At 32.7% G+C, this 12,398-nt stretch overlaps 1 protein-coding gene across 12 annotated transcripts in view; it reads left to right on the forward strand.

Annotated features, from left to right (window-relative positions):
* Epha5 (EPH receptor A5) overlaps positions 1-12,398 on the forward strand; it is a 278,396-nt gene that overhangs the window by 28,021 nt on the left and 237,977 nt on the right. The window lies entirely within an intron of this gene.

Below are 12,398 nucleotides of genomic sequence, written 5' to 3' on the forward strand. Positions count from 1 at the left end.
TACTCAATTATCTTGACAAAAATTTCCCAATTCAGTTATTTGCTTCAAAATTATACTTAAGGTGTTTTAATTGATCTTACTTTAATAGTCATGTAAACAATTAATTTAACATATCATATATATATATATATATATATATATAGAGAGAGAGAGAGAGAGAGAGAGAGAGAGATATCTATTTCTCATGGGATTGAAACAACTTTAAGCAAGAGAATATTAAAACAATACTTGTGATAGAAACCTGATTATCCAAAATATTTCAATGATTATTTTCTGATTAATGAAAACAATGGTTGAATTAATTATTCTTTGTTCTGATGAGTTTTGGTCATCCTGACACATGCTGGAGTTTTGGGGAAGAGTAAGCTGAAATTGGGGAATAGCCTCTCTCTCTCTACATTTGTAGAGCATTTTCTTAATTTTAATTTCTTTGGGAAGGCATCAACCACTGTTGGCTGTGCCACCTGCCTGCAGGTGGCTTTACATAGGCTAAGTAACCAAGCCTAGCTATCCTTGTAGTCATCAATGACCTCTGCCTCTGGTCTTATTTGAGCTCCTGCCCTTTGTTCCCTCAGATTTTAGCAAAATAAACTCTTTCCTTCCCATGTTGCTTTAGGTCATGTTGTTTATCCCAGCAACAGGAAGCAAACTAAGAAAACCCTTCTCTAAGAAAGTTATTTTAAGAAAATTATATAGGTTATATTAACTTTTTAAATTTCTAATTATGTGCTAAAAATCCTTACATCATCTAGCTTTATACAGTTCAGCAACATCAAATTTCTTTGATGTTTCAAATTATAGTTGCACTTATAGATACAATTGTGGGATATTATTTTAAGATATGGTACATTTGTTTATACTGTGGAAACTTTTTTTTTAATGACACAAAGAGGTATTGCATTCTTTCATGTCCCTTTTGTTTAACTCTGTGAAGCTGTGTTACTTTACCTACCTAAAACATCTGCTTGGTCTCATAAAGAACTGAAAGGCAGTTAGCTGGGTAAGGAAAGTATAGGTGGGGATAGCAAGCAGAGTATAAATAGGAGGAAAAGAAGGAGAATCAAGAAGGAACAAGAGAAGATGCCAGGGGCCAGCCACCAGCCACACATCCAGCTACGAAGAGTAAAAGTAAGATATACAGAAGTAAGAAAAGAAGAAATCCCAGATACAAAACGTAGATGGAATAATTAAGCTAAGAAAAGCTGACTAGAGGATGCCTATATGTTTTTCTTTGGGTTCTTCTTCTTATTTAGCTTCTCTAGGATCGCTAATTATAGGCTCAATGTCCTTTATTTATGGCTAGAAACCAAATATGAGTGAGTACATTCCATGTTCCTCCTTTTGAGTCTGGCTTACCTCACTCAGGATAGCGTTTTCTATTTCCGTCCATTTGCATGCAAAATTCAAGAAGCCCTTGTTTTTTACTGCTGAGTAGTACTCTAATATGTATATATTCCATACTTTCTTCATCCATTCTTCCATTGAAGCTCACTTACAGAAATCTTTAATAAATAAATAAAAAAAAAAACAAATACCTTTACTCAGGAAATAATGGCTTTATGTCTCAAGTAGTGAAGCAAGTAACTGTTCTGGTTGTCCTTTGTGTCCTGTTAAAGCAGTCTTTTGCCTTCTTTCTCCCCCCTTTTGTATCAGGGTATAAAAGTGTATGGAAAATAAGTGCAGGTGACTTCAGCATTCAGTATTTGCTGAGTTGCCCTCATGATACTAAAAAATAAAATAAATAAATAAATAAATAAAAAGAAAAGAAAGAACAAAAAAAGCTGACTAGAAGCAAGCCAAGCTAAGGCTGGCCATTCGTAAGAAAGAACAATATCCTCCATGGGAGTTATTTGTGAGATGGATGGTGGACCTGCAAAAGAATAAGTTAAAAAGAAAAAAGAGTAAACAACAAATAGCAACATACATTGCTAAAAGTAATATCGTTCAGATGATAGAATCTGTACATTAAAAAATGATTGAGACAGATGAAATGACTCAATGTAACTGAATCAATTGTGTCATTTTTAACCTTTTTATATTGCATTTTGTTCCTTTTGCTCTATTAAAATTCTATAACTGCTATTATACATGTATATGTGTCTCACTATGTATGTGTGTCTATTATATTGTAGAATATATACCCAAAATGTTTTATTTAACGAATATATTAAGTGTCCTTTTTGAATGTATGATGAAAATGCATTTTAAAATTACATATTTACAGCTCTCAGAAAATGTGTCATTCCCTTTGAATTTAGTTTTATCTTTACACCGTTTCAACTGGAAATTTATTAAAACAGTGTTGAAAGTATATGTCTGAGTGACTATATATATATATATATATATATATATATATATATATATATATATATTATGTTGTAGTTACTCTTAGGACTGAAAGCTTTGGGAGGCACAGTTTAATTCTTGTACCATTCCTTTATAAAAATCAAAGATCTCTGTATAAGGACCAAGCTCTTAGTAACATTTCAACAATATTCTGTTACTTTGTTTTTTTTTTAAAAATTACAATCTTTGTAATAATACTAGTTTCTTTTCTAGATGGTAAAATAATGCTCGTTACTTTTAGGATGACTGTAGGTTTTTATGCATCATATTGTCTTTGACAGAGCTAACTTGTAACTGTGAATACTGACAACAGAGATGTTAATTTATAGAAATTTAGTGATTTTTTAAATTTTGTTTTACAAGTGGAAAAATTTGTGTGAAATCTTTATATTTTTCTTGATAGGTGGCATTTATATGCAAGATAATAGAAGTGATAATATTATTTTAAGTAAAAACAGTGTTCAAAGTCTAAATGAGTTTAGGAAGAAATGTACAAGTTTTTAATGTAATCTGAACAGATTGTGAAATTTATAATTATATAAGCAATTACTGTGTGAAATGTAAGTTATTGGAATAATGTCAACAAAAGTCATAGAATATTGGCCTCTAATAATTTTCTCTTCTATGGAAGTCTGAGCAATATTGGAAAAGATTGTCAGAATCTGTGTTTTTAAAGCCTAGAAATAAACCATGATATGACATAACCCAGAGAACATTTATAAAAAGCAAAACCAAAAAAATTGCCCTCAGTTTTGTAAGAAGAGAAAGGTTTGTATCCTGTGTTTTTTACAACTATTAATCTCTCAGGAATCCCTGAAATACCTGAATCCACCAGCTGAGCAGGCACTGAAAATCAGAGAAAGAAAGAAAATTGCTCATGCTCCCAATTGCAAAGAACTGTCATTATTTGATGTCTGTTAAGTTCCTAGAAGATTGATTTAGATTAGAATTTGAACACTCTTGGTCAGATTATTTTTCATCCTGGAATTTGTTAGAAAGACAAATATCTACTGATTTGTAGGTAAAATTTGATATAAATACTAAAGTCACCATTTATTAAAACTTGTTGGGAACCAGACGGAATGTTGAAGAGGAGGACTGCTCCATTAAGAACAGAGATTGATTTAAGTTTTACTTTTGAGTGGCCTTGAGATCTTTTACAAAAGAAAAACAAACACAATTGCTTAGATAAATGTTCAGTGAACCTGTCAACAGGCACAGGCAGTCACCTGGTGAATATAAGAACACTTTAAGAACACTTACTATTTGGTGAGAATTTTTTCAGCTATTGTATAATATTTAGCGAAACAATCACATTGATGGCCACGTATATGGAAATATACTGTTTTGAGAATTAGTTTAGAATGGTGATTTTACAAATAATCCGCAAAAGCTGGAATGCGGGAGCAATCTAAGTTGACAGATGCCACCAATATGTTTAAAATGCCTAGTTTCCCAAACAAAACCAAGTGGAGTATAAGGAACAACTTGTGTTATAAACAGGGATGACACAAGTAAACAAGAGAAATTACATTGAGGATTCCTGGCATCTGACTTAGTAGGTGTAGACTTTATTAACTTTAATAAGCATTTTAAAACATGTAGAAAGACTGAAAGAAAATGTAAGACAGTAAGACTAAATAAAATATAACTTTATGTCACTGTATTCAGAATGTCAGTAGGGACTGATTATCTTATAAGGAAACAGATTATATAGAGGGAAAAATATAAAACCCAAGCAAAAGGATCCACTACAGATATCCAACAAGAGGCTTGGTCAGGTAGAAGAAAGGGAGAATAAGGGCGGAAGTAGAACAAAGGGACTCTCCCTGTCTGAAAATGAAAGGGAGACAAGGAAAAGGGCATAAGTAGCTCAAAGGGAAAGGGCCAATTCGTGAAGATGAAGTAATTGGAATAATCTCATATTTGAAATAAAACAAAACACATATTTATCAGCAAACATAAGTAAAACTAACTCAAAAAGGTCCACAATTGTTAAAACCATATGCAGAGAGAACTTTGTGGCAGCATCATTTGAGAAATATCTCACCATGTATAAGAAATACTCAGTACTATTATATGTAGATAATTCATTAAAAATCATGATACCAGAGTTAACCCCTAGTGTATTTAAATGCTAAAAAACAAAAAAAAGAAAACAAGTCTCTCTAGAAAGAATTGCATGTCCAGCAAAAGTAAATTTAATTTAAGGAGAAATTGGCACTTTCTCTCATTAAATAAAATATCAGATATATTTTTACTGGAAATATCTAAGAAATAGGTTATAAAAAGCAGAGTTCTATTTTTTAAGATAGAACTTTACTAGTAGTATCTCTCAAACTTTGCTTTTTATCCTCCCTATTTCATGCTGATAAAAACATAGAAAGTGATAAATTACATTTTTCATAAGTTTGCACATTTATTTTAAGAACAATAATTGATTTGAGAATGGTTTATTTATAGAATAATTTTGTGACTTGATATAATACAGCCATACATCACTTGATGACAGAGATTCAGCCTAAGGCATGCTGTATTCAATTTTGTCATTGTGACAGCATTTTAGTGAGTACTTAATAAAACTGAGCTGGATTGGGCCCTACTGGACAATTCAGTGTTAAGGACCACAGTCATATTAGCAGGCCTTCATTGACCAAATACTTGTTCTGTGGTTCATGTGGTTCATGACTGTATTCCAGCATAAATACATACTGGAGCCTGCAGGAACACATAGGGCTGCACATATTTTACGGGTTAAGCATGTATGAGAAATGAACTTGGGAAATTCATTTCCCAAGTGCATCTTATTCAATTACGAGAACCCAGGTTTAGAACCTCAATACCCATTTTTATAAAATTGACACATCATCAAAGAAGCTTCCTCCTGCAGTAAAGGGGAACAAATACAGAAAGTAGACAACATTCAGAAATTGAGAGACATTGGAATCCTTTGTCCTCAATGGGTTGTCTTCATTAAATCCTTCACCTCATGGCTCAGGAACTTTGTGGAAGAGGAGGCAGAGAGGGGGACGTAAAAGCCAGTGTGGCTGGAAGATACCAAGGAAACGGAGCCTTCTAGATAAAACAGAACTGATACACATAAGAACTCACAGATGCAGCAGCATGCTCTGAGCCTACACAGGTATAAGACAGATGGGGTAGCAATGCTGAGGCAGGAAGTGAACATAAGTGCCCATTCTTAACCCAGGATCTATCTCCAAGTGATAATTGCTCACAAAGAAAAAAATAGTTTCTCCAACAGAGCCTTACTGAGTATAAAACCACACTTAAGGGCATGGCCCATCCTTAGAAGTAGATGATCAACACAAACACACAATGGTATTTTTGGAGGTTGTCCCATAATGCTGTTCGCGGTGTCCTTGTTTTGACTTATAGTTTAGTTTCCAATTTGTGGGTTTTTTTTCTTAGTAATTCTCTCTCTCTCTCTCTCTCTCTCTCTCTCTCTCTCTCTCTCTCTCTCTCTCTCTCTCTCTCTCTGTGTGTGTGTGTGTGTGTGTGTGTGTGTGAATGTGTTTTATTTACCATTGCTTTTGCTCTTTCTATTTGTTTTGTCCTATTCTAGGATTTTTAGGGGGAGGTTGTTTGTTTCTTAGTTGATTGAGAAAAAGTGTAAATTTAATTGGGTGGGAAGATGATAGAGATTTAGGAAAAGTTTGGATAGTGAAAACATCCAAAAAATCTATTTCAATAAAAAAGTTTAGGTACTTCTATAGAATATTATAATAGTGACATTATCAACAAAATTTTATCTGTGAATGTGTCAAAATTCTATATAAATAAATCTGTCTGAAGAAGTACTTAATGTTTCCCATTTAAATTGTATTCATAAAGAAAAAAAAGATAAAAAGCTAGGCATAACAAAATATGATGCAGGATCTCTGGGACTTGTCCAATCTAGCATATTTTTTCAGCTACAGCTTCAGTGTAACAGCTCTTCTTAAAAAATAAGGTGGATAGCAATTATGGAAGATAGATCTCAACCTCTGTCTTCTACATGTGCATGCATTGGCAGACATCTACATAAGTGTCATCAAATATACCTCTGGGAATTGTTTTGCTAGACTATAATATTTTGAATTGGTATTGTAAAAATAGAGCACTATACAAAGTAAACTGCTAATCCCATGTATATTTGTTTAAGGATATCTGGATTGATAAAGCATATCTCCATTTGTAGGCTTAATTGGACAAAATTTTAAGGGGAATACCACTATCCAATCATCTATGCATGCAGATATACTAGATACATTTTTAGAAACAATAATTTGTCCTTATTGTATCTTTTTTATCTTCTTTATTATATTTAAGATCCTAGAATTCTTAAAAATATTTTATATTCAATATTCTATAATGTTTATAAGACAGCTCAGTTCTTGTCAATAAACATTTACTATAGAAAAACTTTATATTTTGTATATTAAAACTGATCATAAATTATAAAGTATTAAACTAGTGTGACTTGGAATAACATTGAGTATTGGCAGCCAGTAAACATTGTTTGACCTTCTCTTGCATTTCTCTTGACCTCATACTAACATGTTCACCAGGCCATTTATTTTTGTATGTTCATGTATATATATATAAATATATATATTTACTATATATGCATGTCTACATATACATGCATATATAAGCTCTCATATATGTATATACCTGTTAAATATGTATATATGTATTTATTGTAAATGTTTGTTTATATAAGTTTTATATATTGTATATTATATATACAAACATTTTCATGTGTACAGATATTAATATGTATGTACACCAGTTGACTGTCATTTCCTAAATGTTGGAATATCTCACTTAAAATCTGAATGTCTAGTTTTTGCCGATTCATGGGTTTCAGGGCACATAGATAGAGAATCAGGATTAAGAAACTGAACACATTCTGTGTGGCTGATGCTCTACCTGGAACCCTTCTGTACTCCAAATTGTAACCATCTTTTTCACATTGCATAAACTTCACTCTTTCATTTTGTTCCAGGAAAGACTTTGATTTTTTAAAAAATAATCTTTGTGTAGTTGGACTTTATGGGCTTTTCTTTTGAGACTGCCAGCTCCCAAACAGTGACACAAGGACTTGTATTAATTATGAAAACTTGGCCTATAGCTTAGGCGTATTTCCAACTCTCTCTTATAATTTAAATTAACCCGCTTTTATTAAGGTACATTCTGCCATGTGGCTTTTTACCTCTCCTCCATTCTGCTTGTCTGACTCTCTTCATGTCTCCCTGCTTCTCCCTTGCTCACTTTAGTTCATCCCAATTTCCTCTCTCTGCCCAGAAGTCCCTCCTAACCCCTCCTGCTTAGCTATTTTCTGTTCAGCTTTTTATCCCACCAATCACAATGACACATCTTCAAATATCCTCAATATCTTGGTTGATACATGCTGAGATATTTTTTTTCTACTCCATTAGCTTAATTAGAATGGGTCATTGTATTTCAGCAGATATATTTAGCTATTTTATATATAGTAATCCATGCCTCTTTGTTTGTTTTACTATGTTAGTAACATAGCTTCCCTTCCTTTTTCTTCTAGACCTATCTTTATCTTATCCCTTATTTCAATTATCACACAAATTATTACATAGCACTATAGTCTCTACCCCTCCCACAAACCTTTCCTATTATCTTTCCCCATATGATTCTAGACATATGTTAAAATTCCAAACCTCAGAAACCTCTATGCCACTTTTCTGTGTTTATTAATATAACAGCATTTACTTAGCATTGAGAATGTGGCACACTTATAGGCACTTCAGAATAGGGAAGAACAGGGAACTCATGGTTTTGTAAGAGAGCAATCAAAGGAAAAAGGTGGTAAGAGAATAATATCTAGGCTTGTCTTTTCTTACACAGGTGTTCAGAAGTATCACAGAAATACCAGGATCCCAAGTCACTCAAAACAATTTTATTTTGTTTATTTTGCACCTACAATATCACTTCTCTTTTTAATTCAGTCTAACCAAGCTAAAGCTATGGCTTCAGCACATGAATGCATCACTGACAGTAAAACTTAGCTAGGGAAATATGCAAAGGTGCACTCTATATTTTGTTTTGTTGACAAAGAAAGCAAGGCTAAGCAAAGACAACCATCTTACTTAAATTTAAACAGGTGGCGCTACTGAGTCCACACAAGCCTCTTGTAACACAGAGTCCTTGAAGCTGTAGGCAGGTTACTCCAAATGCTGAGTCTCTTTTCTGTCCCTCTCTTCCTGTGCTTGTATTGGAAAGTTCACATTCAAACTTTACTAACTTGCCTTTTCACTTAATGAAGCTGTACTTTGTTTTCCTTTAATTACATTTGAGTCACTTCAGTCACCTTCTGGAACATTTGCTATTGATTAATCTATATAGACCATGCATGGATGGAAACATAGTTGTTTTCAGGAAATTATTAGCAGCAGTTTCCAAGGCTTATTCTTATGAGAATAAAATTAATGGCCAGGATGTTTGCTAAAAACAGATTATATTCTTACGTCTTAGAAATTCCTCCATCACTCTTTTTTTTTCCCCACATCCTGTTGTTGGAGATGTCGATTGCATACACCTGCCTCACACCTGACTCCTGTGCTTGTTGGAATTAACCATTCCCTAGAGAGTTTTCAAGACTTCCTGGAGAACACGGCATGAAGCCTCAGGACTCCCATGAGCATGATCTCAGAGTTGCACTGCAACTTTAGCATTGAGTTTGTTGTGATTGTTATTTTGTTTTCTAGGTTTTATTTTTTTCTTGTTCCCCCCCCCCCCGGTTTTCTTTTCACCTTCAGAAAAGAAAAGCATCACTATTATTTTTAATTTATTTCATTTCATTGCATTTAGGAGTGATGATATTTCATAATAACATTCGTTTTTAAGAAGAATGTAGATATTGAGTAAATCATATTTGTTTCAAAATGGATGGAGAGTTGCATGTTCTGCCTTGAGAAAAAGGAGAAAAGGAATTAACTTACATAGCAGTTATTTAAACACAATGGTTTTGGCTTTCCTTCTTGCTTCACTCTTTCCTACTTTCTGATTTCTCTTAGACTCAAAAATCACTATTCACATTTATAACTAAAAACATTCAGAATATGCAAAATGAATTGTGATCAAAATTCTATTGTCCTACATGATTTTTTTTTCTGACTCAGGAAAATCTTGTACTGAATGATTATATTTAGTTTTTAACAAATAAAAAAAAGAGCAGAGTGCCCAATATCCCACAAGACAAAGACAAGAATTGGGAGAATCATCTGGGCAAAGCTAAGATCTCACATTTTGGTTTTGATCTTAGTAAATTCCTCTAGGCCCTCATTTTAGCTTTGCATTGTGCAGAACTGTGCTAAAACTAGCAGCCTGTACTTAGGACCACAGCAATCATGGAAGATGATAAAAATCAAGCTAATTATAAAGTGGCAAAACAAGACCACATTGGTGTATGTATGTATGTATGTATATATATATATATATATATATATATATATATATATATATCTTTATAGACAGTGATAGAAAAATATTCTAAGAGGAAATAATATTATTTTTATTTTAATTTATTTTAAAAATTTCTTTTATCATTTTAATATTCTAATATACAAAGCAAATTGCTAGTGTAATGAAGGACTCTTCTGATCCAAAGTTGCTTAGTATTTATTGTAGTTTAGGAAAGCATAAACCACACTCTACCCATTAGGTAATTAAGATAAATAATTTAAGGAATTCATTCAAGACAATCATTAGGCATATTCTGACTTAAAAGGCGTAAGATTTTGCATTTAGATTTCCCACATGGAAACTTAGCAATTATGAAGAAAGTTCTTTAAAATGTCCAACTTGTTTCTGCCTATGAGGCAAATGCCGTATTGGATGTTGGATATATGCAAATATGCAGAATGAATTAACAGACATCAAAGTGCAGTCCTGCAAAGCAGCATTGTGATATATGTGTATTATCCGTTCGTTATAGACCACTGGTCATATGTTTAATGTCAAAATGGGATCATGTGTATCTTTTTCATATGCAGTAAAACCCTCAGCATATTTACATTACTATAAAGAAATGCATAAATAAACTGAGAAGTGAATTTTATCTATGTTATCTTCTGTTAATGCCTTCTCTTTAGTCCAGCTGCAATTGGCTACCTAAAATGTCAGTTTTTCAATGCCAAAAAGCTTTCACCCTTTTATAGATCATGTTGTGCACATTTTTTCACCAGCCTCATAAAAAGCTTTCCCTATTTTATTTCCTACACAGTGCAAAGTATATGGATTCCATACTTATAATTTGTAAGGCCTCCTGTCTAACACATTATTTTGCTAAATTGCTTCTTATTTTAATTTTTTTCCAAGTTGTCACACTCCAGGAGTAAGTATGTAAAAAAAAAAGTTCAAATAATTTCTAAGAAACTGAACATGTTGTTTCTACCTCACTTGTGATGTGAGGGACCAGAACGTTTACTTTACTAAACTGTTTTTATTCAATATATCTATTTGTTTCATGCTGAGTATTAATATTTCCTTTTCTTTATTTTGTAATTTCAAGGAATTTATGTCTGTCAAGATGTTTGTGCACAAAAGGTATAGTCCATGTAAAATAGCCTAGGATTAAATTACTTTATAGAAAATATAAAGTGATTTGTCCTCATTGGTATTTGCACCATTTTTCATAAGTGAACATTATGACATTTTTAAACTTTCATCATCCCTATCACTAATAAAGATGTTAAATAAATTCAAGCTTTTCAGAAGTCCCTGAGGCACAAACAGCAGGTATTTTTACATGTGGATTCATTGTTGTTTATCATGATCCAACAAAAATAAAAAAATAAAAAAAACCTTGCTGTTTTCCATTCATGTGACAGAGCTCCTGTGAAAGTCAATTTGAATTAATTTTGCAGGCAAATGCTTTATGGTTCTGAGTACATAATCTCCCTCTCCCACAGAGAAAAAATATACTGTAATCATCCAGCATTCCTGTTGGTGATTTCCATTAAAGGCAGCAAGGGAAGGGAGAATGCTCAAACCTCTCTCCCATGAAGATTTGAGGCTTTCGCCATTCACTGCTTTTTCTTTTCTCTTTTTCCCTTTATGCTCTTCCAGCTTACACTAATGCAGAAAATGATGGCCCAAACTGCTCTGCCTGGAACTGTCCTTTGGACCCTGGCCACTGTTGTCTTTATGATATTATATCCCAATATGCTTTTCCACAGAAAGTCTTTTCCATAGCATCCTAGAGGATTTGTGTAAATTTTTCCTATACTGTTTTGTGCAAATTTCTAGGAATGATTCTTTCCACACTTTGTGTACATATTAATGCTAATGATTTTCAAAACCCATCACAAGAAATACAGCATGTATCTCTCATTACCATCCAGAAGGGTAACCACTTCTGCACCTGAAGCAAGAGAGCTCTTATCAATTGAACAAACTCAAAATTAGGAATTAAAGGTGATACTCATTGTTTGTGTGAAAGATTTGAGAGCTGCCTTCCTCTAAAGATTGATATTTTCCCCTTTATATTGAGAACATTGTCTTATGGCTCAAATATAAATTTACCTTAGATCCATTAGTACTGGTTGATACTTTGAAATTTAAGTGTTTAGAAAGTATTGAATGTTAGAACAACAACAGCAAAAACTCCCCTTCATTTTAGCTAAAAATGATATAATATGAAAAATATGTCAAAAGTTGAAGTTAGGCAATTGTTTTTATTTGGTGTCAAGCAAGGCTAGGCCAAGAATATTTTACTTAATTGAACAAAATTATTAAATTATAGAGACAATCACTAAGTTTACAAATAGAAGTAAGACTCAATTCTTCTTCACATGTATTAATATAGACAAGTTTCAATTGAACTTTATTATAGTTTTGAAGTAGAAAAACATATGTTCAGTTATGATTTTATTTTTATATTATGCTTGATTCAGATTATTAACTTGTGAAAAGATTTAGCTCCTAAGCAGCAGTACAATTAATATGTAAATAATTAACTATACTAATCCAGAATAAAGTTATAGTTTGTAAGCCATTAAATTACCCAAACCCTC

This window comes from Microtus pennsylvanicus, chromosome 12 (genome assembly GCF_037038515.1).
Source record: "Microtus pennsylvanicus isolate mMicPen1 chromosome 12, mMicPen1.hap1, whole genome shotgun sequence".
In the NCBI taxonomy this organism is placed as follows: domain Eukaryota; kingdom Metazoa; phylum Chordata; class Mammalia; order Rodentia; family Cricetidae; genus Microtus; species Microtus pennsylvanicus.